The sequence below is a fragment of the Triturus cristatus genome, chromosome 2_1 (assembly GCF_964204655.1).
Source record: "Triturus cristatus chromosome 2_1, aTriCri1.1, whole genome shotgun sequence".
Classification (NCBI taxonomy): domain Eukaryota; kingdom Metazoa; phylum Chordata; class Amphibia; order Caudata; family Salamandridae; genus Triturus; species Triturus cristatus.
The window spans coordinates 799,277,212-799,299,149 of NC_140581.1; the positions used below are offsets into that span (position 1 = coordinate 799,277,212).

Sequence of the window (21,938 nt, forward strand, 5' to 3'; positions counted from 1 at the left end):
ATCAGCTTTGATGTTCATTTTACCAGGAACGTATTCAATGTCATACTTGAACTCCTGCAATCGATGTTTCCACTTAGCAATCCTGGGAGTGGCTTTATCACCCCTATTTGTGTTGAATAGTTCTATTAACGGTTTATGATCAGTTCTTAACAAGAAAGGAACACCCCATACATATGTGCGAAAATGCTTAGTTTTCTACCACAACGCTAAGGCTTACTTTTCAATAGTAGAATACGTATGCTCTGTTCCTCTAAGTGATCAGGGAGCAAATGCGTCCTCTCTACCATCACTCCTCTTCTGCATGAGTACAGCACCAAGAGCGAAATTGCTCGCATCCATGACTATGATACTACTATCCCTGATAACAAACAACTTCAAAGGACATGCAGATACAATGTCTGACCGCACCTTGTTGAACGTCGCCTGCCATTCATCATTCCACATAAACATCACTCCTTTTTTACCAAATCTCTAAAGGGGCTAGTTTTGTCAGCAAAATGGGGTACAAACTTTGAGTAGTATTCAGCTAAGCCCAGAAGGATCTCAGCTGATCTTTGTTTCCAGGAACAGCGGCCTCCTCTACAGCTTTTATCAACTTCATCTTGGGACTAATGCCTTCTTTAGATATATAGTGGCCTAAATAGTAATAGCTGTAGTGGATCTACCAGGACCCGCAGCTGGTGCTGGAGCCCTGCACCTACATGGAGTGCTACACCACAACATGAAGCTGCACTGGTGCCCCCTGAGGAGGGGCTACTTCAATTCAGCCCGCCTGGGCCACGGAGTGAGCGGCAAGGTACAGCTGGCCTTGACGAGATTAGTGTGTCCTTTGGGCAGCTTAGGCAGCCAGCGCCCTGCGGGGGTATTAGTGACCACGTGGCGTAGCAGATCACCAAGGAGTTCGATGCCCCCACCTCTCGGGTGGAAGACCGGAGCCATTAATACTCCTGTGCCGAGCTGGTGACTGTAACAGACCCTGGCGACATGGCTGGCCCGGTGAGTGGTGAGATTCATCGCAGCTGTGACTCTGGGACCCGGGTAGCGGAGCGGGGCACCGGAGAATTGGGACTTGGACCAGCATCAATGATTCTGCACGAGTTATAGATGAGGACGCGCAGGGGGCGTGGGTGGGCCCTATCCATCATAGCGAGGGGGTGCAATTTGGCAGAAGGCATGCTGCCTCGCACCAGACTTGCTCTGTTGCCTGCTCCTGGGGGCTGAAGAAACAATGATGGCAGGAGGCCTGATTGGCCCTAACTGGGGCAGGGGCGTAACAACACCATCACAGCCCCCGTGCGGGGGGCCCCAGTCTTCAGTAGGTGAAGGGGGTCACCTCAGCTCATCTGCAGAGAGCAGTGAGAGGCTTGCTCTGGAGCAGCTGCAGTGTGCAGCCTGCTCTGAGCTCCTCACACTGACCCAGGACTGAAGAGAAACAAAGTAACAAGTTACATTGTTTCTCTTCAGTCAGAGCCACAAGCCAGGCCCGGAAAAAGGATGGGAGTGGGGGTGTTCCGTCGTTCCCATCTCCCCATCGGTTTGCGCTCCCCCGCGTTTCTGCGCATGCGCATCATCCTACGCAACCGCACTATGCTCTTTCTCTTCAATGCATGTATTTTCAAGCTCCACGGTCTTCTACCGTTTTAGTGCGCATGCGTGTCATTGTGCGCATGCGCACTGTGTAATTTGTCATTCAATTCGAAGCTCTCGTGGCAGCGTTACCTCACCACTACCAGTGATTGTGGAGAGTTATCATGCTACACGAACCAGGCCCAGGCCTTTAACCCTTGAGAGGCACAGCCAGAGGACGCGAGAGGCTGTTACAGGTACTGTGCACTATGACATTTGTTTATTATGAAGCTCCCAGTGGCATTGTTTCCCGTGGTCATGAAGAGGCTTAATTAGGGAAAGTGGTCGGATCGGCAGGGCACGGCATGCCCCTATTTTTTTTCCATTGAATTGAATGCGCAACACTACAGCTATCCTGTCACTTAATGCATGTAACTGTGTTTACCATCTGCTTGTCGGCAGGCCTCTGGGGCTGGGCAGGGAGTTGAGTAGCTCGCAAGCTCCTTCGAGTGTGAGGAAGCACTACCCATCGACCCAGAGAGCAGACCGGTGCGCTGAGGGCGTGGGACGCCATGTTCGGGTACCTTCCCCACAGCGGTGTGAAGATCATGGCCACCACAGTAGAAGGCATCTCCTAGTGTCTTGGTGGGGTGTGCAGATCGTGGGCACCTCAGTGGAAGATGTCTCCTAGTGCCTCGGTGGGCTGCCTCAGTGCACTGCGTGGTTGCTGCTGTGGGGAAGCAGGTGGCGGTAAGCTGAGGGGAAGGCAGGTGAAGTAGAGGGCTAAGTACGCCAAGTGGAGGGGCTCGTCGGGCCCTGCATGTCGCCATTGTAGTGTTTGCAAGGATGTGGGTGACCCAAACGATCGCAGTACCCCATGTGTGCTTTTTAATCCCTGCTACGCTCGGCTGCAGGGTCTTTTTATTCGCAAACCTTACATAGCTCTGGTCAAAATACTGCCCCGTGCCAACAGTTGAAATTGGTGTCCTCCCCAGTGCCCCCTGTTCCAGTCTGCCATCCCCCCTCGACACTACAGGGCTAATCCTAAACTCCCCATTCAAATGGACATATCACTCTTTTGTCCCCTCCTTTTTTAAATTTTAAAATGCGTCCCAGAAAGGCAGAAATAGGTAAGGCCTATAGATAAGACTCAGCCGTTCGAGGAAGGTGGGGAGGGCTGAGATGGAAAAGGACTGTCTCTTTCTTCTTGCCCAGTTCAGAGAAGGACAGTCTCCACTTCTGCGGCTGGCAGCTGCCCCCTCTCTTTCTCCCTCCCCATCATCCCCTGTCTTTCTGTCTCGCTCCTCACTTAGTGAAAACCACCAACTCTTACCCTAAATATTCTCTCCATTCGTTCCCCTGTGAAATGGACCCCAAAAAGAAAAACACTTGTTGGAAATGTCTTTTTATGACATTTTTGAATTCCAAAGTGCAGCCTCGAGACGGAGAGGAAAAAAAAGGTTCAAAATAATTAAATGAAGCAAGCCAGAGTGGTCGCAAAGTGGCCAGATTGGTTTTAGTCTCACCCAATCACATTAGTGCCACTGTACAGAGTTTGCAAGTGAAGCTCTACTTTTGTTTGTTGGTCTTTTTGTTTGAACAGCATTGTTTTCCCGGTATGGGGAAGTGCATCATTCCTGGAGGTACTCCAATACTTAGTTGATGCGTGGAGTGGAAATAGCTTAATGTGATCTGTGTCGGCTGTTTTTCTTACTTTAGTTTATAAAATGTGTACCGCTGCTCTGTTCAGAGATGTGGTCTTTTTATACCATACTGCTGTCATGTTAAAGTTTCAGGCAAAAATACTCATTGATTTCTGAATAATGTAAAAAGTTCACCACCTTGTTCCTGCTTACATTTCACTCTCTTTACTTTAACTTGCGTTCATTCATACACCAACTGGACAGTCGACCAACTTGACAGAAGGCACCAAAATTCAGAAATAGAACCAACAAATTTTTTTTTTTACAAGAACCATAAATCCTCCTGTGTGCAAAATCACAACGGCACCTTCTGTCCAAAGGAACCACCCCGATACACAGGGTCGATAGAGCAAATGAACTTGCATCGAGATTGCACCACTACCACTCAATATAATCAAATAGTCCACATTGAATCCATCAAATGATTGAATGTCCTTCTTTATTATTAATTTGTGATCTTCTTTCTTTTAGAAAAAACACAGCCAACGCGTTTCGTTCTCCACAGAGAACTTCTTCAGGGCTGTAAAATTAAAACATTTGTAAAAGACCCCTATATAAAAACACGTATAAATACAAACATGTAAAAATACCATACCACATCTAAATGAAACACACATAACATAATACCACATAAAAAAAAGAAGGAAGAAAATCATCACCATATATGACATGTCAAATTGTATCAAGATACATAGCGACGTGCTAATAACCATATAATTTTGACTCCAAAGCAATTGACCTATGTATGACCATTTTTCAAAAATAACCTACCAAAAATTAATACAAAATTTACAAAAAACAAATCAGATCCACATATACCCATAAATGTACAAAACCAAAAAATGTTTGAGACAAAACATAAACATTCATGCCCACTAAATTGTCAACAGTGATCTTATTTGATGGCTGACATTTATCTAAGCATTAATCATTATAAAAGCAAAACGATATATACACAATTATTATTGCTTTGGAAAAAAGAAGAAAAGAGAAGAAAAGAGAGGAAAAGCTAAATAAATAAAGCCATTTTTGATTTCCATGAAAGAACCAGTATAGTATTTATAACCATGTGGTCCTGGTCCAATGCGACCTACGCGCCCAATGTTTTTAGATCAACTGTGAATATAAGCATAACGAAAAACCAAGAGTATAGGCTCGGTGGAATTTCCGGAAAGAACATCATATGTGCATACATGTTATATATAAATCGAAAGAACTATGATAATCAACCTACCTTGTAGGTTGAGAAGAGTGCTGGTGCCATTCTCAAATCACTAGCCCGGAAACTACCAAATGTGATATAGCATCGTGGTTGAACCATACATACCCAGTTACCCTACTATGTTTTATGTCGGGTATTTAGTGCTAATCGTATCTCTACATGAACCCATACACCGAACCATTAATATAACATCCATAGAATTAGTGGAGAGCGATAACCGACACTATAGCCACGGTCAGCACGAAACCACACGAGATTCGCCATTGGTGTCCCAAATACGTCCTTAATTAAACGGCAAATGTGTCCATAATTATAAAGGAACACTTGGATATAAGGCTTGTTCCTACCTGTCGTGGATGCATAATAGTGGCTATCGATCTCCCATCATGCGAAGTCCCGCTGGAGTTTCAAAAGCGCAAATTCGGAATTACCGTTATTAAAAAGCGCACCAAACGTGCGTCTGAGAGGGAGGAGCCTAGCGCGCAACCAAGATGGCCGCGTTGGTGCGAGGCTCCCGAGGACCTCCGCGACCTCCTACGTTTATCCTGTCTTCATCCTGACACAAGGAAGAAAGCACTCCAGGACAGAATCTCCACACAAAATAGCAAGGAACTCTTCGGCATCATCAAAGAGTTCGCCCAACCCAACAGTGAGACAACCGACATCTCTCCCCCTCGTCCCTCTCCGACACACTCTGTGCCTTCTTCCACCACATAATTAGGACAACTTCGAGGACAACCTACACGCAGAACCTACATCCACCATTCCCTACACCATGCAGCCTACACTCGACAGCTGGACCGCCCTCTCCATCAATGACACCCTGAAGACTATGAAGTTAGCCCACTCTGGGGCCCCACTGACCCTTGCCCCACCCCATCTCCCACAGAGCTGCCAACATCATTGATCCCCGAGTTTCGATGAATCTTAAACCGCTCCTTCGAGACCTCCTCCTTCCCCGGCGACTAGAAACACGCCAAGATCAACTCTCTCCTATAAAAAACCCTCAGCGGACCCCGCCAACCTCAAAAACATCAGATCAATCTTCTTACTCCCTTGCCCGGCGAAAGTCATTGAAAAAGCCTTCAACAGCCAGCTTGCCTCCTTCATTTCATTTATAAATCTGTTTATTTGTTTTTGAAAAGGTGTACATCACATTATGTAGACAGAATAATGTACAGCAACATTTATACCATGGTTACGCACCCGGACGAGCATACATTTGTCTGTGGAGAATGGGTATACCTCCTGGTCTCTTGTCACCGTAAAAGTCCTCTCAACTGTGGCGACAACTATAAAGTTGCTTTTGGAATCCTACCACAGGAGGGGGTGACCCCAGAGAAAGAGTACTAATACCTCTCGGCCCGTGACCGAGAGGGGAAGCGTACCCCAGAACCGCATGTGAGTCTTGACTGTGGACACGGCTCTGCCCAAGTTGCCCTCCACAAGATCCGCTGGCTGACGATATATCTGGATACCCAGATAACGAAAGGTATCCAGTCGCCATTGTACCTGCACACCCCTAAGATGATAACTCGGGTCTTGAGTGTCGGCTCGGAACGCATATAGGCAGGACTTAGCAGCGTTCACCCGGAGACCTGAGAGGGCCTCGAATTTAGAATACGCTCCGGGTCAACTGGGATGTGAGACACATCCCTGACAAAGACCAACAGGTCATCCGCATAAAGCGATATCTGATGTGTCGCATCGCCCAGAGGGATGCCGCCAGCCAGCTCCCTGCGGAGTGTGTCCGCCAGAGGCTCTATTGCGAGCGCGAACAGGAGGGGTGAGAGCGGGCACCCCTGTCTCGTGCCACGGCCAATAGGGATAGCATCAGAGATGTACGGCCCGGTTCTCACTCTCACTGTAGGGTCCTTGTACAGAAGGGCCGCCAGTTGAAGGAAGCCGAGGCCCAGCCCTTAGTGCGACAATGCCGCCACCAGATATCCCCATTCCAGGCAGTGGAAGGCCTTTTCAAGGTCTAGAACCAGGCAGCTCGCCCTAGGCCATTGTTGGACACTATCGGACACCACTCGAAAGAACCGCCGCAGGTTAAGGGAGGTGCTGCGTTTAGGCACAAAGCCATTCTGGTCGACATGTACCAGTGCCGGCACCACTGGTGCCAGACGCTCCGCCAGCACCTTAGCCAAAATTTTATAATCCGCATTAAGCAGAGCAGGGGCGGTAGGACCCCAATTGAGTGGGATCCCGCCCAGGCTTGAGCAGAGATACCAGATAGGCCTCTCGCATTGAGTCGGGCAAGGTACGCTCCTCGAGGGCGGCCAGATAGAGGGTGTGCAATTTGGGTACCAGTGATTCCCGATAGGTCTTATAATATTCCGCCGGGAGCCCATCAGGGCCCGGCGCCTTCCCAGAAGCCAGAGAGGCGACCGCGTCCCCGATGTCATCCACAGTGAGAGGGCTCTCGAGCGAATCCTGATATTCATCTGGGACCATGGGCACACTGGCAGCCTCCAAGAACTGGTCCAGGTCCTGCGCCTGCCGACGTCCCTTCGATCGGTATAGAGACGCGTAATGTGTCGTCATTACCTGATGAATCTCCCACTGCGTGTATACAAGTGACCCGTCAGGCCCGCGAATAGCGCCTATCGGAGCGTGAACAGTCTCCTGCCTGAGCAGCCAGGCCAGCAACCTCCCCGCCCTGTCAGACGTGGCATGAACACGAGCCGAGTGAGCCACATAATTGTGGCAACGCAGGCGCTCCAGCAGCTCGGCATGGCGTGCCTGAAGCCGCATCAGCCGGGCCGAGTCACAACCCCTGCCCGCCCCGTGTCGCTCGCATGAGAGTAGGCGAGATTCCAAGGTGGCAAGCGACAATGCAAGCTGCTTGCGAATATTCCATGTCGTGCCTAAACAATGCTCCCTGATGGTGGACTTATGGGCATCCCACTCTGTCAGCTCACTGCTCGTAGTGCCCTCATTCAGATCGAAAAACTGCTTGATCGCTGTGCCTAAGGATGCACGGAATTCTGCATCTTCCAGAGCCGCTGGTTGGAGGCACCATGTGGGGATTGGGGGACGGCTGGGGTTCCATCGGAGGCACAATCTAAGAGGAGTATGGTCGGGGTGCGTCCGACCTAAATATTCTGCCTGGTCTAACAGGGGAAGCAAAGAATAGGAGCCCACCACCCTGTCAAGACGCACATGGAGGTCGTGCACCGCCGAATAGTACGAGTAGATGAGATCATCGGGGTGTAAACTGCGCCACACATCGACCAATGCCCAGCGCGACATCCAGTCATTCAGAGTCCGTGCGTTTGAAACCACCTGTGTGTTACGGGGGGGAAAGGACTGGTCAAGATGCACGTCGAGGACTGAGTTAAAATCCCTGCCCTGTAGCCAGGGGAGGCCCGCGTATGGTGCTAACACCGTGGACAGATGGGCAAGAAATGGCGATTGCTCAACGTTCGGGGCGTACAATGAGCCTAGTAATATGTGCTCTCCATTAAGTCGCCCACGCACTAATGTGTATCGCCCAGCCGGGTCGACTACTACCTCCGTGCATGTGAACGGAGTGCCCGCCCTCATCCAGATCAACGTGCCCCTGGCGTGTGCAGAATATGTAGTTCCAAATAGTTGACCCCTCCAGCGGGCGCGTAACCGGGCTATTTCTGACTGTGTCATGTGAGTCTCCTGCAGGAGGCCTATGGCCGCCTTGTGTCTCTGCTAATAAGCGAAAGTGGAATATCTACGCGCTGGCGTGTGCATGCCCCGAATATTCCATGTGATTACGTTGGTGTTGGCCATCTAAAGCAATTAAAGACTGCATAGGCGACGGGACCGGGATCCGGTCAACCAGTGGGAGGAACATGGGCTCTATATGTCATGCCAGTGCGCTGCAACGATAAATAGAACAAGTAAACATATATGTGCTGCCAAGCACGCGAACTGGGAATCAAAAACAGTGTAACTACCAGGGCAAACCCCAGTACAAGCATTCGTCCAAACTGCAAGCTAAACGCTTATGGAGTGAAACTAAGCCAGGTAGTAGCTAACGGGTGCTTAGTGTGGCTGTAACTACCATGAGCAGCTCCCCTACCGCGGTGCCCCTGTATGCGCTGTAGGTGCCTTCTATAGCATGGGCTTGGCCAAACATGGGCGGATAACCTAACTGCAGCTATCTACGCCACCTGCCGCAAATTCCATTTGGCGTGCAGTCCCCCCCCAGGGCAGGGCCCCCCGTCCCTCCGCACACACGCAGCGACCAAATAGACTTAACGGCGCCATCACACAGCACTATAACATAACATACAGCAGAGTCTGTAAGCAGTCAGCCACCATGACTCATTTTCCATCCCTCACTGCCTTGCGTGCCAGTGGGCGCTGTCGTCACGCCGCTCCCAGCTCATACGATCTGGTCAGAAGTCTGGGGTGTCACTAGTGGCATTAATTGGTCCTCGGAGAGCATGGTGGACGGAGAAGATGATCTGCTGGTCTCGGGCTCACTATGTCCATGAGTGTCCGCATCTCCCTGACTGCTCGTAGACCCAAGGGTTGCCACCGCTTCCAGCGCTCCTTGGCGTTCAAGGCGCATCCTCTCTGGGCTAGGCGCCACCCCCAGGCCCAACCCTGCATCTCTACGGGACCCCCTCTGCTGCCGCCGCCGCCTTGACCTCCTCCCCCGCGCAGTCCCCCCCCAGGGCAGGGCCCCCCGTCCCTCCGCACACACGCAGCGACCAAATAGACTTAACAGTGCCATCACACAGCACTATAACATAACATACAGCAGAGTCTGTAAGCAGTCAGCCACCATGACTCATTTTCCATCCCTCACTGCCTTGCGTGCCAGTGGGCGCTGTCGTCACGCCGCTCCCGGCTCATACGATCTGGTCAGAAGTCTGGGGTGTCACTAGTGGCATTAATTGGTCCACGGAGAGCATGGTGGACGGAGAAGATGATCTGCTGGTCTCGGGCTCACTATGTCCATGAGTGTGCGCATCTCCCTGACTGCTCTTAGACCCAAGGGTTGCCACCGCTTCCAGCGCTCCTTGGCGTTCAAGGCGCATCCTCTCTGGGCTAGGCGCCACCCCCAGGCCCAACCCTGCATCTCTACGGGACCCCCTCTGCCGCCGCCGCCGCCTTGACCTCCTCCCCCGCTGGCTGCCAAGTCCCGGATCCGGAGGCCTCTGTCCCCTACACTGCCCCGTCTCCTCTAGCCAGTCCCAGACATCCGACGGGGCATCGAAGAAGTGAGTCCCCTCCTTCGTGACCAGTCTGAGGCGCAATGGATACAGCAGAGAGTAGGGGATCTCCAGGTCACGCAATTGGCGCTTCACCGCCAGGTAGCTGCTCCTCCGCTTCTGCACCACCGCCGTGTAATCCGGGAAGAACATCACTTGCCCACTTCCCACTGTGATTGCGCCCAACTTCCTGGTCTCGCGAAGCACAACATCCCTGTCCCGGTAATTGAGAAGTTTGAATAGAAAGGGGCGGGGCCGAGCCCCCAGCTTGGGCTTTTACGCCGGGACCCTGTGGGCCCGCTCCACCACAAACTGCGGAGAAAGTACCCCTGGAGTGAGCAGGTCTCGAAGCCACCTCTCGACATACTGTTCTGGATGTCGTCCCTCCTCGCCCTCCGGTAATCCCACCACTCTGGTATTGCTGCGCCGGGAGCGCCCTTCGGCATCCTCGACACGATCTTCCAGGGTGTGGACGCGGTCTATCAGGTCCTGCTAGGCTGCAGTGTGATTGTTCACCACTGGTTGGACATCCTGGAGCGTTTGGCGTTGTTGGGCCACTGTGTCCGCCAACTTGCGGTGGTCCGCATGAAGAAGGGTGAAGTCCACCGTGACTTTATCAATCCGGGACTCTAGGGAAGCCTTTGTCTGCTCCAGGGTAGAGCCAATTCGCTCCACCGGCTAGCACTGTGTCAAGCTTTGTCGCAAGCGCCGCCGCCTGAGGCTCCACGCTATCGCCGCAGCAGCCCGGCATGGGGCCCGGGTCCGCCGCCGGTGCCTGGCCCTCCTTTGACTCGTTTCGTAGCCGGCCCATGACCAGTTGCTGTGCCATAGGCATCCGCTGGTAACCCCGGCACCAGGCAGGCGGCCCGGGCCCAGACCTCCAGTCCACCACAGCAGGAGAGAGTTGACACCACAGTTCCTCCGCCAATGCGGCAAGGATGAAGGAAGGAGAGGGAAGACCGAGGCCCCTCCCGCAGGGACTGCAGCCACCGACAAGGAGGTACCAGCTTCCTGTTACTCACGGGTTTCGTGGACCCCCAGGGCCGTCACACGTCACTCCCCCGATGTACCAGGGTCCCCCGTCGGCTGCTGGGTACCACCCCGGTGCTACAGGCATGGTACAGGCGGCGACACACCCCAGACGGCACCCCAACTCCAGTTATGCCAGGGCACTTCATGCAGCGCGCACCACCACCAGCCCCCGTAGGTCAGTCCGTGTCTCTCCTGCTCCCTCGGCGCCGCATTGCATGTAAAGGGTTCCAGGCGCCACCACCGTGCGTCAGCACCTCCGGCACATGTGAGGAGCCCAGGTGCTCCCCTCACACCAGCGCCGAGTGGCCTCCCCCTCCGCCACCGCCGCTCACCTCGTAGTCCGGTGCCGCGCCGTCCACTGATCGCCTACCAGACTGCAGGCGGCAGATCCCCAAGGCTTCAGGTCCCCGCGACTTCGCAGTAGATCTCAGGGCAATCCACCCCTGTGAGGACCACCTCGTTGTCCAGTGTCAGGCCCACCACTCTACTGTGGCATGTAGGGAGGTCCGCCTCACCTCCCCGGTCACCTCACCGCAGCTGTCAGGCCTGCGGAACCCCTCCGGGGGATCTCCGCCAAGTGCTCAGGCAGACCTCTCACCTGGGCACCTTGAGTGTCATGCCAAGGTTGCAGCAGCACCACAGGGAGTCTGCAGGGGGCCCGCCGCTCCGCTACGCCTTCAATATGTGTGCTCCGCGGCACCACCAGCAGATCGCAACTGCCTCCGCGCCTTCTTCGCCCTCACCGCTGTATCCAGGGCATCGCTTGAGGTCAGGGCATCCCCTGCAGTTCACAGCATGGCATGTTCTCCTCCCGCAGTCGCCGCTGGTTCACGGCACCACATCAGTAAAGGTCCGGCGGCTCCACACAACCGCCACCACCAGCGCTCCAGTCAGCACGGCCTGGGCTCCTCGTGGTGAGCCGCGGGCTAAATTTCTCACTGCAGCCGCCCGCGGCTCACCGCCCACGCACCACGCTCGGCGGCACCAACTTTCTTACTGCAAGGCCGGTGTAGTAAGCGGCTGCGCCGGCCAGCTCTCGCCGTATGGCGGAAGGAAACCCAGGCCCCGCTACCGGCGGTGTCCAGCACCCGAAAGAAGCCCAGCCAGAAGGAGAAAGGCAGGAGAACGGCACCGGGCGGCGGGAGCTTCACTCGCTTGCGTCCATTTTGCAAGCGCCACCTAGCGCCCCCCGCCAGCTTGCCTCCTTCATAGAAGAAAACAGCATCCTCGACTCCTCCCAATCCGGTTTCACGTAAAACCACAGCACTGAAACTGCCCTTCTCACCGTGACAGACGACATCTCCAAGTATCCTCCATCAGCCCCACCCTGTTTAACATCTACATGGCCCCACTCGCACCAATCGTCACATCCCATGGACTCAACATTGTATCCTACGCAGATGACACCCAACTCATCCTCTCACTATCCAATGAACCCAATATCTCCAAACACAACTTCCAAGAAGTAATGGAAGCTGTCTCCAGATGGATGAAGAACAGCTGCCTCCAACTTAACACGGACAAAAGCGAAGTGCTCCTCATAAGCCCACACCCAGACGCCTGTAATGCCACCTTGTGACCCCCGCCTTCTGGAACCCTCCCTCCCCCACCACCACACATGCAACCTCTGAATCATCCTGGACTCAAAATGAACCACCAAATCAACACCTTCTCCTTCTCCTGTTTCAACACCCACCGTTCCCTACGAAAGACCTTCAACTGGATTCCTCTTGAGCACAGGAAAACTGTCATCCACGCCCTCATCAGCAGCAGTCTGGACTACGGCAACGCACTCTACTCTGGGATCAACAAGAATCTTACCCCAAACAAAATGTCCAGAGCACCCCCGCTAGACTACTCCTCAGCCTACCTTGCCACTGCTACATCACCCAACACCTGCGGACACTACATTGGCTCCTCATTGAGAAGGGAATCCCCTTCAAGTTTTGCCCACAAAGCCCTCCACAACACCAGACCTATCTATCTTGTTCTACGCACCCCAAAGATCCCTCCGCTCAGCCCAGCTCTCCCTTGCTACGGTGCCGCTCATCAAGAAGACCAGAACAGGAGGCAGTTCCTTCTCCTTCTCCAGGGCAAGGAACATCCTCCCTCCTCACCTCTGACAGACACCAACACTCTCCAAGTTCACGAAAGACCTCAACACCTGGCTCTTCGACTCTGAGTGAACAGCCGGGACCTGTACGTCCCCCCTGCTGTCAGGCTCACCTGAGGTCTCCGCAGGGACAGGAGGCAGGAGCCAGATGAATAAATCCCAACTTCCCTCTGCCACTAGGCTGCCCAACCAGGTCAAAGCAGTACCAGTGAATAGGGGGAAGAGGGGAGACAAGGGAAGGAGAAGTAGAGACAGGGCAGGTCCGGCACACGTCCAACACCACGACAGTTCCACTGGGATCCGGAAGAATTCCTGTGAACAGAAGGCTAAAGCAACAGTTGGATAGGCTAGATGCAAGCATACATAACTAGTGTTCTGCAAAATATTCTACCTGGAGATTTCCCCTCTTCTGCTTGTGTCCACAGTTAATGTAAAAAGTGCAACAAATGTAATATTCCTAAACACAGATAAAGATAATGTTAACACCTGGTAACACTGATTCATAGAATGGCAATCATGTGGTAAAATAATCGCATATCTTACCCCCCAAACATGTGAGGAATACGTAATACATGGCGGCTTATAAAAAAAGTGTTTTTGTTATGGGTTGTTAACAGCACAACCTTCCAAACGATCCACAGAAATTCAGTAAGCTGCCACCTAATGAATTGAACTAGCCGGCCTGTAGAGTGCCCCCCAAAAGGGGGTAGAAGTGACCGCCAATCCCTGCCAATTCTGAGCTCTGTGCTATATAGCTATGTGCCCCTTGCCTCAGGAGCCGGTGGTAGCTGTCATGTGAAACATACATATATTATTATTATTATTATTATTATTTATTTTTGTAGAGCGCGTAGTCACCCGGAGGTATCCCAGCGCTAGACGATCCTATCTCCTGAATTCAGTGGGAAAAGGGAAAGAAGAGGGACAGGGAAGAGGAAGGGGAGGGGGACACGAGGGATCAAGGTTAAGGACAAAACAAAGTTCACTGAGGGAAAAGGTGAGTTTTGAGCCGTTTCCTAAAGCGGAGATAATGCGGTTCGAGTCGCAAGACGCGGGGGAGTGAGTTCCAGAGTTGTGCAGTATGGACTGAGAAACGTCTTCCTCCTGACCGGGCTTTCTTAAATCTGGGGGTGGCAATGAAGTTTTCCGTGTCCGAGCGGAGGGGTCTCGAGGATTTGTAGGATGTGATGAGTTTCTTCAGAACAGGGGGGCCTTGATTTTGTAATAGTTTGTGAACTAGACACAGGGCCTTGAATTTGACCCGCTCTCTTATGGGAAGCCAATGGAGGAGTTTTAGGGCCGGTTTGGCCGACGCTCTGGCAGGAGTCTTTGTGAGAATCCGAGCCGCGGTGTTCTGAACTCTTTGAAGTTTGTTCAGCGTCGCTTCAGGGGCGCCCAGGTAGATCACATTGCTGTAATCGAGCCTCGAGAGTATTAGGCCCTGAATAAGCAACTTTTGGGAGTTGATGGGCAGGAGGGGCAGGACTTTCCTTAACGATTTCAGGAGCCCGAAACAAGTCCCGGCTACTTTCTTCGCCTGCACGGTAAACGAGAGGTCGGTGTAGAGCCATACACCCAGGCTTTTTACTTCATCTTTGGGTTCAGGGGGAGGGCCCAGACAGGCTGGCCAGATGTTCGGGGAGAGTATGGGTCCTTTCGGGCCGAGGAGCAGAACCTCCGTTTTTGATCCATTTAATTTTAGGGCTGAGCTGTTCATCCAGCGATGGACCTGCGTAAGGCATTTCAGTAAGTCTGCTGGTCGTTGTCTGGGGTGAGATAGTGAAACAACTAATTGTGTGTCGTCAGCGTAAGTGACGACGCTCACTCCGAATGGGATGATGACTTCCTCCAATGTGGACATATAGATATTAAATAATGTGGGGCTCAGGGAGGAGCCCTGAGGCACGCCACATTGAAGGGGAATATCGGAGGAGCGGGCGTTATTCTCCCAGATCTGATAGGTCCGATGCGCCAGAAAGGATGAAAGCCAGGCTAGCGCAGAGCCCTCTACACCAGCACCCTTGAGTCTTTTGATGAGAAGTTGGTGATTGACGGTATCGAAGGCCGCACTTAGGTCGAGGAGGATCACTGCCACTGATCCTCCTCCGTCCAATAGCGCTCTGGCCTCCTCTACCGCTGCCAGGAGGGCGATGTCCGTGCCCTGCCCTGGACGAAAGCCCGTCTGGGAGCTTTTTAGTATGTTATTGACCTCCAGGAACTGGGAGAGTTTTTTGTTAACCAGTTTTTCAGCGATCTTGCTGATTCCCGGAAGTAAGGAAATGGGCCTATAGTTAGCCAGATTTTCAGGGTCGAGAGAGGGCTTCTTTAACAAAGCTTTCACAACTGCCGCCTTCCAGCTCGGGGGTACAACTCCCTGTTGGAGTGAGGTATTGATCAGATGGGTCATGGAGGGAATAATCGTGGGGGCTACCTCCTTGAGGATTCGAAGCGGGGCGGGATCCCTGGGAGAGCCGCTTTTAATGGATTTTAACGTGTTTCCCACTTCTTCTGTCGTAACTTGACCCCAAGAGATGAGATGACTGGATGTTTGGGGGTTCGGGAGATCGTTGTCCTCGCAAGAGGTCGCGGGGGGAATAAGGTCGAGAATTTTTTGGATTTTGTCATGAAAAAAAACTGCCAATTGTTGGCATTTTATCTGGTCCGCTTTGGGGTCTGTGGAGTGTCTCGGTCCATGAACTGGGGGTTTCAGGAGATTTTTTAGGATAGCGTAGGATTCCTTGCTGGAGCATACTGCTTTCTCAATTCTATCCTGAAAGAAACTGCTTTTAGTTTTTCGGATGGCAGTTTTGTAATTTAAAAGTGAGGTAGAATAAACATCTTTGTTTATCTCCGATTTATCTTTTCTCCAGGAGCGTTCCGTTCTCTTGCACTCTTGGCGCAGGGCTTTAAGCTCTGGAGTATACCAAAGGGCCGAGGGTATTCTTTTAAAATGTTTGAAGGAGGTAGTTTTGGGGATGAGTGCGTCTAGGGAGGAGGTGATCCATTTGTTAAACTGCTTATAGGCTGTGGCAGGATCGGTGGAGAGCTCAGGGGTGGACTCTGCCAGGGCGGCGGCCCATTCCTCAGGAGCAAGTTTGTGCCACCGTCTGTCAGTGACCTGAATTTTAGTAGTTTGGGGGTTGGTGGTGGGTATTTCCCAGGAGATAGGGACAAGAAAGTGGTCCGTCCATGGAAGGGCCAAAGGTGGCCTAATGGTGATGGTTGCAACATTAGTGAGGACGGGATCCAGAAGGTGTCCCTTCTCATGGGTGGGCTCATAGTTAACCAGTCGGATGTTTAGTGACAATAGATCTTGAAGGAGGTCGGCGGCTATCCGGTCCGAGGGGTCTTTGAAGTGTAAGTTCAGGTCACCTAGGACGAGGAGGTTAGAGGCAGAGGATGCTAATTGTGAGACTGATTCAGTGACAGCATTAAGGAATTTTCCAGGAGTGCCCGGGGGGCGGTAGATCAATAGCCCTGACAAAGAGTGGGCTGGGGAGGATTGGATGGAGAATTGGCAGCTTTCGCAGTCCTCAATATGGGCATTAGAAATTCTGCACATGAGTTGCTCCTTAAAGATTATGGCTACCCCCCCTCCCCTCCCTTTAGGTCTGTGTACAGCTTGACAGAGGTACCCTGGGGGCAGAGCCATAACAATATCCGAATCGGTGCTATCTGATAGCCACGTTTCGGTAAGAAAAAACAGATCAAAGTCGTGATCTTGAATTAACAAATTTGTTTCGAGCGCATGTTTTGGAAGGGAGCGGCAATTAAGAAGTCCAATCTTGAGTCCGGGTTTTGTTAAGCTGATGAGGGTCGGGGTGCAGCGCATACAGTTAAAGAAGGGTTCACCTTCGGTGTGCGTGTGGTGGCAGGCCAAGATTTCCTTAGGTTGGAGGGCGCGGAGCATGTCTCCGGTATACCTCACGCGATCACAAGGAATATCCGACAGAGTCTCTGGGCCTGGGTCCGTCTGGGCCCGGACGGGCCCAGTCGGGCTTGCCTTTGGCGCGCCTTCGGCGCGCTGACGGTGCGCCCGCTGCGCCCGTCCGCTGCGCGTACGCGGGACGCACATGTTTAAGTAGGTGAAAGGGGGGTGTGGCCTCTAGCGAGTGGGCGTGGCCAAAGACCGGCTCACAGGCTGCTGGCGCTGACGCCGATGATTAGGGCGTTCCCGGCCGATCGTGGTGTCACTGAGCACAATCAGGTGAGGGAATAGGTGACAGTGTAAACAGTACAACAGATTACAAAGTTTAAAAACAGAGATTCAAGTGAGTTAAAATTAGTGCTCCCAGCTGTGCCTCAGGAGAAGGTTCTAACCGGAGCTCAGACTCCGCTCTGTTTAAGAAGGTAAAGGGGGCGTGGCCTCTAGCGAGTGGGCGTGGCCAAAGACCGGCTCACAGGCTGCTGGCGCTGACGCCGATGATTAGGACGTTCCCGGCCGATCGTGGTGTCACTGAGCACAATCAGGTGAGGGAATAGGTGACAGTGTAAACAGTACAACAGATTACAAAGTTTAAAAACAGAGATTCAAGTGAGTTAAAATTAGCGCTCCCGGCTGTGCCTCAGGAGAAGGTTCTAACCGGAGCTCAGACTCCGCTCTGTTTAAGAAGGTAAAGGGGGCGTGGCCTCTAGCGAGTGGGCGTGGCCAAAGACCGGCTCACAGGCTGCTGGCGCTGACGCCGATGATTAGGGCGTTCCCGGCCGATCGTGGTGTCACTGAGCACAATCAGGTGAGGGAATAGGTGACAGTGTAAACAGTACAACAGATTACAAAGTTTAAAAACAGAGATTCAAGTGAGTTAAAATTAGCGCTCCCGGCTGTGCCTCAGGAGAAGGTTCTAACGTATATATATCATGCAAAACAAATCATGCCAAATAATATGCAAGAACACTCTGTTCGTTTTCGAAAATATAAGGAAAATGCAGATGCCTGGATGCCTGCTCGAGAAGGAGCACTTTTCAGCAAGCAGAGGGAGTATACAGGGGCCGGGCCACCTAACTAGCGCTAGCGTGTTACTGCCAAACCCAGCGAGGGTGCTGAAGAAGACGAGGGAAGCGGAGAGGGGCCAAGGAATTTTCCAGAGCTGCCTTCAAGGAACCAGTATCCGAGACCGGATGTAGGTACGCTGCAGCTCTCGAAGCGGAAGCAGGATCCACGGACGTGATGCAGCAACGCTGGAGCCCAGGACCCAGAAGCAACAGGAGTGACCCGGAAGTGCTACAGCAGGAAACCTGTGGTACTTTAAATTCTGGACCCGTGTTATAAACATCGTCGTATTATGACGATTTTGGTATCAGCAGACCGCAAATGATTAGGATACTATGCAAAAGCATTTTCGCCATGTTCGGGTGAAGAAATCATCCTGAAATCATAGTTTCCGTTCTGATACCTCGGGTTCCATTTTAGAACGACAGCCATTTTGTGATTGCCCTCACATAGGCCCAGAACTAAAGCCAAGCATGGGTCTGAAGGACACGCACACCTTCGTTGACTCTTCGGTGACCTGGGCAAGCTGACTTCACTGCCCGAAGCCAAACCTGTTCGGCCAGTTCCGTTCCCAGTGGTCGAACGAGATTAGTATCAAGGCCCGACCTATCGTAAAGCCCTTTGATCACACACAAACCATGGTTAATCTTCTACACACCTGTCCCTGTTTCCTTCTTTATGACTTGCTTTACGAGGAGGAGGTGCCCGTTTTTATTGGGGGTCCATCGATATCTGATGAAAGTACCGGGCCTTGCCGGGTAATTGATTAAGGGCTGGACAATGGGCTTGTCATCATGACTTTGCTTTTTCTTTGTAGTGAAAATATGTGAATGGTTAACTGTAAAATAAGGAATGTTTGCCTAAAGCATAATATTTTGTATAAAAGAGAAGGCCGGCTTTGTAAGTTTGAGCAGTCTCCTGAGAATATACACCGTGTTGTACTTCTAGGATACCTGTTACTGGCTGCAGCCAATAAATTCGATCTTTGACTTCACCTAGAAGACTCTGTGTTTCTGTAGTCTGAAACAGGAAGAACTCGAAGTCTTTGGGTGTGTCCCCTGGCACCGCTGGGTTCTGAAAAACCCTTTACTTCAGTTGGCGCCCAACGTGGGGCGATTTCAGCGGTACCGGTCCAAGCCAGAGGTTTGTGAGGAGCTTTGTGTGAAAATTCTGGAGGAAGGCCGCCACTTCATCAACCCCTGTATGTCGACGTGGTCCGAAAGTCTTTGCTGCGAGGTTCCCCGCTTCCTGACGGCTACGAAGGACTGCTGCCCTGACTATCGCCCTGTTTTGGACCCTTGATGATTTGGTAGAGCGAAACGATAGACGAGTCTTCTGGAGACGTCATGGATACCTCAGTTAAGTATAAGTGGAGCGTCTCCCAGTCCTTAGTTTGGTTTTTGGTTTGGTATCCCTTGGGATCTTTGATTTGGAACTTGCAAGTACCAAAGCCGAGGGACTCGTGTATTCACGAGACTATCGTATTCGATAATCCTTTGAAGTTTGAAGCTAGACTAGAGAGCGAAGATGCCTGGTCTTAGCAGACTTGGAAATTTGTTTTGTCTTGGTTGTAATAGGGATTCCCGATTGGAGGACTCGTGTCCGGTTCCTCCGATTGGAACTCCAACCTATGAGCTCTATGTGAAACATGGCGTAGGCCCCATCACATATAATGAAGTATGGGTCCGATACACCAGGAAAGATGGTGTTTTAAAGTGGCCCCAAAATGGTAGTTTTGACACAGAGATTCTGGATAATCTGGAGGTTAAACTTTTTAAGAAGAAAGCCCGGCCGGCGATGTTTGACTCTTTCCGCCTATGGCGTAAGGAAGCCAAACAGAAGGAAATTAAATTAGCAAAGAGAAATAAGAGAGAAAAGGGTATTACGGTAATGCAAGCTGCTATGCAGTTTAAAGATAATGAAGAAGAACAGATAAGTGAGCAGTTGCACAGGCAACGTAACATGGTGATCGATAAATGTTATCCAGTTTTGCCGCTTCTTCAGCAAGATGCAATTCTGTTAGTTAGGGGTATACCCATCAATAACCCTCCTATTACCTGGGTATCTGAAACACAATTTCTAAACAATTGGTAAGGAGGAAGAAATAAAGAAATATTTTTAAACAAGGATACCTTTAATTATCCTGTCATCTGCGTATATATTCGCATTTTCTTATTTAGCCATTTTATCGTTGAGCATATACAAGGAACATATATTTACAAAAAACACCTCTAAAACAAAAACAAACTAAGGCTACTGTCCACCATGAAATATTTCTTATTGTGGAGCCACCTTTAAATAGTATGGACTACCCAGAAGGTTCATACATTGCGTATAGGAACATCACTTTCCAAATAATTCAAAAGAGGCAATGTGAGACTGTTACATCCACAAACAGTTCAATAAATTTGCAGTCCTTCTGTTAAAAAACTGTCGACGCGGTCGCGTTTCAGCCGATCTATTTCTTATGGCCTCTTCAGGACAAAAACAACAGCAGCATTCTACATAAAGAAAAATAATAAATTCCAATAACATATACAATACAGAATGGCCTAACGATTATCCTTGCCGGTATAAATACAGGTCTCGTTCCCTGTGAAACATGCACAAAGGTCCACCACCATATCAGAATCACTGAATCAGGAGTGATGTGAATTTCAAAAAAAGTGAAAATTCAAATATCTCAGCTTACGAAGGCATATGTGTGTGCCCAATGTGACGGACAACTCATTCTACACCCATGTGTCAGCTACCCAAAAACCTATATATTAATGTATTTAATCTGCAGGATCTCTCATTCTGCAATCGGATGGGTTCGACACAAACCTTAGCTATTATCCCATACTCTGGACATCTTGCATAGAATCAACTTGCTGGTAGGCGATGAGGTATTGGTGGGAGTGAAATCTACCCTTAGGCCGACTGTAACTGGGGGAGAAGGAAAGAGGTTGGAATGAGCCTGACTTTCACCAGTACGGTGAATTAATTCCAGCGAAGGACTACCTTATCACCCAAAAGGGTCAAACAAATATACCTGGCTTAGAAGTAATAGCACTAAGCTAACGTCGGGTCCACTGTAGGAAATTCCATCCACCGCGGTGTGCACGCTGCAATGAAGAAAAGCGCACAACTAAACACGCGGGGCTAAATAATTAACAAATCCAAACTAAATCTAAACCACACGCGCCTGAGCGCCCACTTATCTTACCTTCTAGCTCTTCTCTATTTCTTCTACGTTCTAAGTACCGTTTCTCCAAACACGCTGTCCTACTTCAAAACGAGGTACACAGAAGTGTAATCACTCGGTTAACATCGGGTCCACTATAGGGAATTCCTTCCGCCGCGGTGTGCACGCTGCAATGAAGGAAAGTGCACAACTAAGCACGCGGGGATAAATGATTAAAAATCTGAACTAAATCTGAATGACACGCGCCTAAATACCAACTTATCTTACCTTCTGGCTCTTCTCTTTTTCCTCTACGGTCTGAATACCATCTAACCAAGTACGCTGTCCAACTTCAAATCGAAGTACACAGGAGTGTACCCGGAGCCGTATTTTAAACGATCAACAGAGACAAGGGACTACCACATCTACCCACCATGGCATGAAATGTGTCGGCCATTTTACAGTGGAGTGGGAACAATAACCCACTGGATATATACCAGGCTTTCTTCCTAGTCGGGGGTAACTCTATTAATCGGTATTGAGACATATTAAAAACGAAAATAATTGGTGAAAAATAATTATGTGCAAAAGTGAAATTAATAAAAGCAACAACGCTTCAAAGTAACAACGGTCTTAAATCAAACGAAAAGTCGTTAATTCGTAAAATTACTAGTTCATAAAGGCAAGCCTACTCAAACTAAAACGAGTATGCTCTTAATCAAGCCAATTAATTATAAATAATAAAAAAATAAGAATAAATACTAACGAGGGCCACCACCATTACACCCCATATGTGCAAAGAACAGAGTTAGAGAACTTGTAGGCATCGCGGCTCACATTCTAAACAGAACATATAGTTATGAACAATTTACACAATTACCTATTTACACAATGACTGCACATATCCGATATTGGCTGACTGAATCGGATAACCCTGCCAGATCC

The 21,938-nt window shown here is 50.7% G+C and overlaps 1 long non-coding RNA gene across 1 annotated transcript; it reads right to left on the reverse strand.

The window, feature by feature from the left end:
* Positions 1-3,703: 3,703 nt before the first annotated feature.
* On the reverse strand, positions 3,704-21,344 carry LOC146865897 (uncharacterized). Its single transcript, XR_014976721.1, has 3 exons — positions 21,282-21,344; positions 21,036-21,181; positions 3,704-3,789 (listed from the first exon to the last, which is right to left on the reverse strand). It is a non-coding gene; the product is annotated as an uncharacterized LOC146865897 (long non-coding RNA).
* Positions 21,345-21,938: the final 594 nt, after the last annotated feature.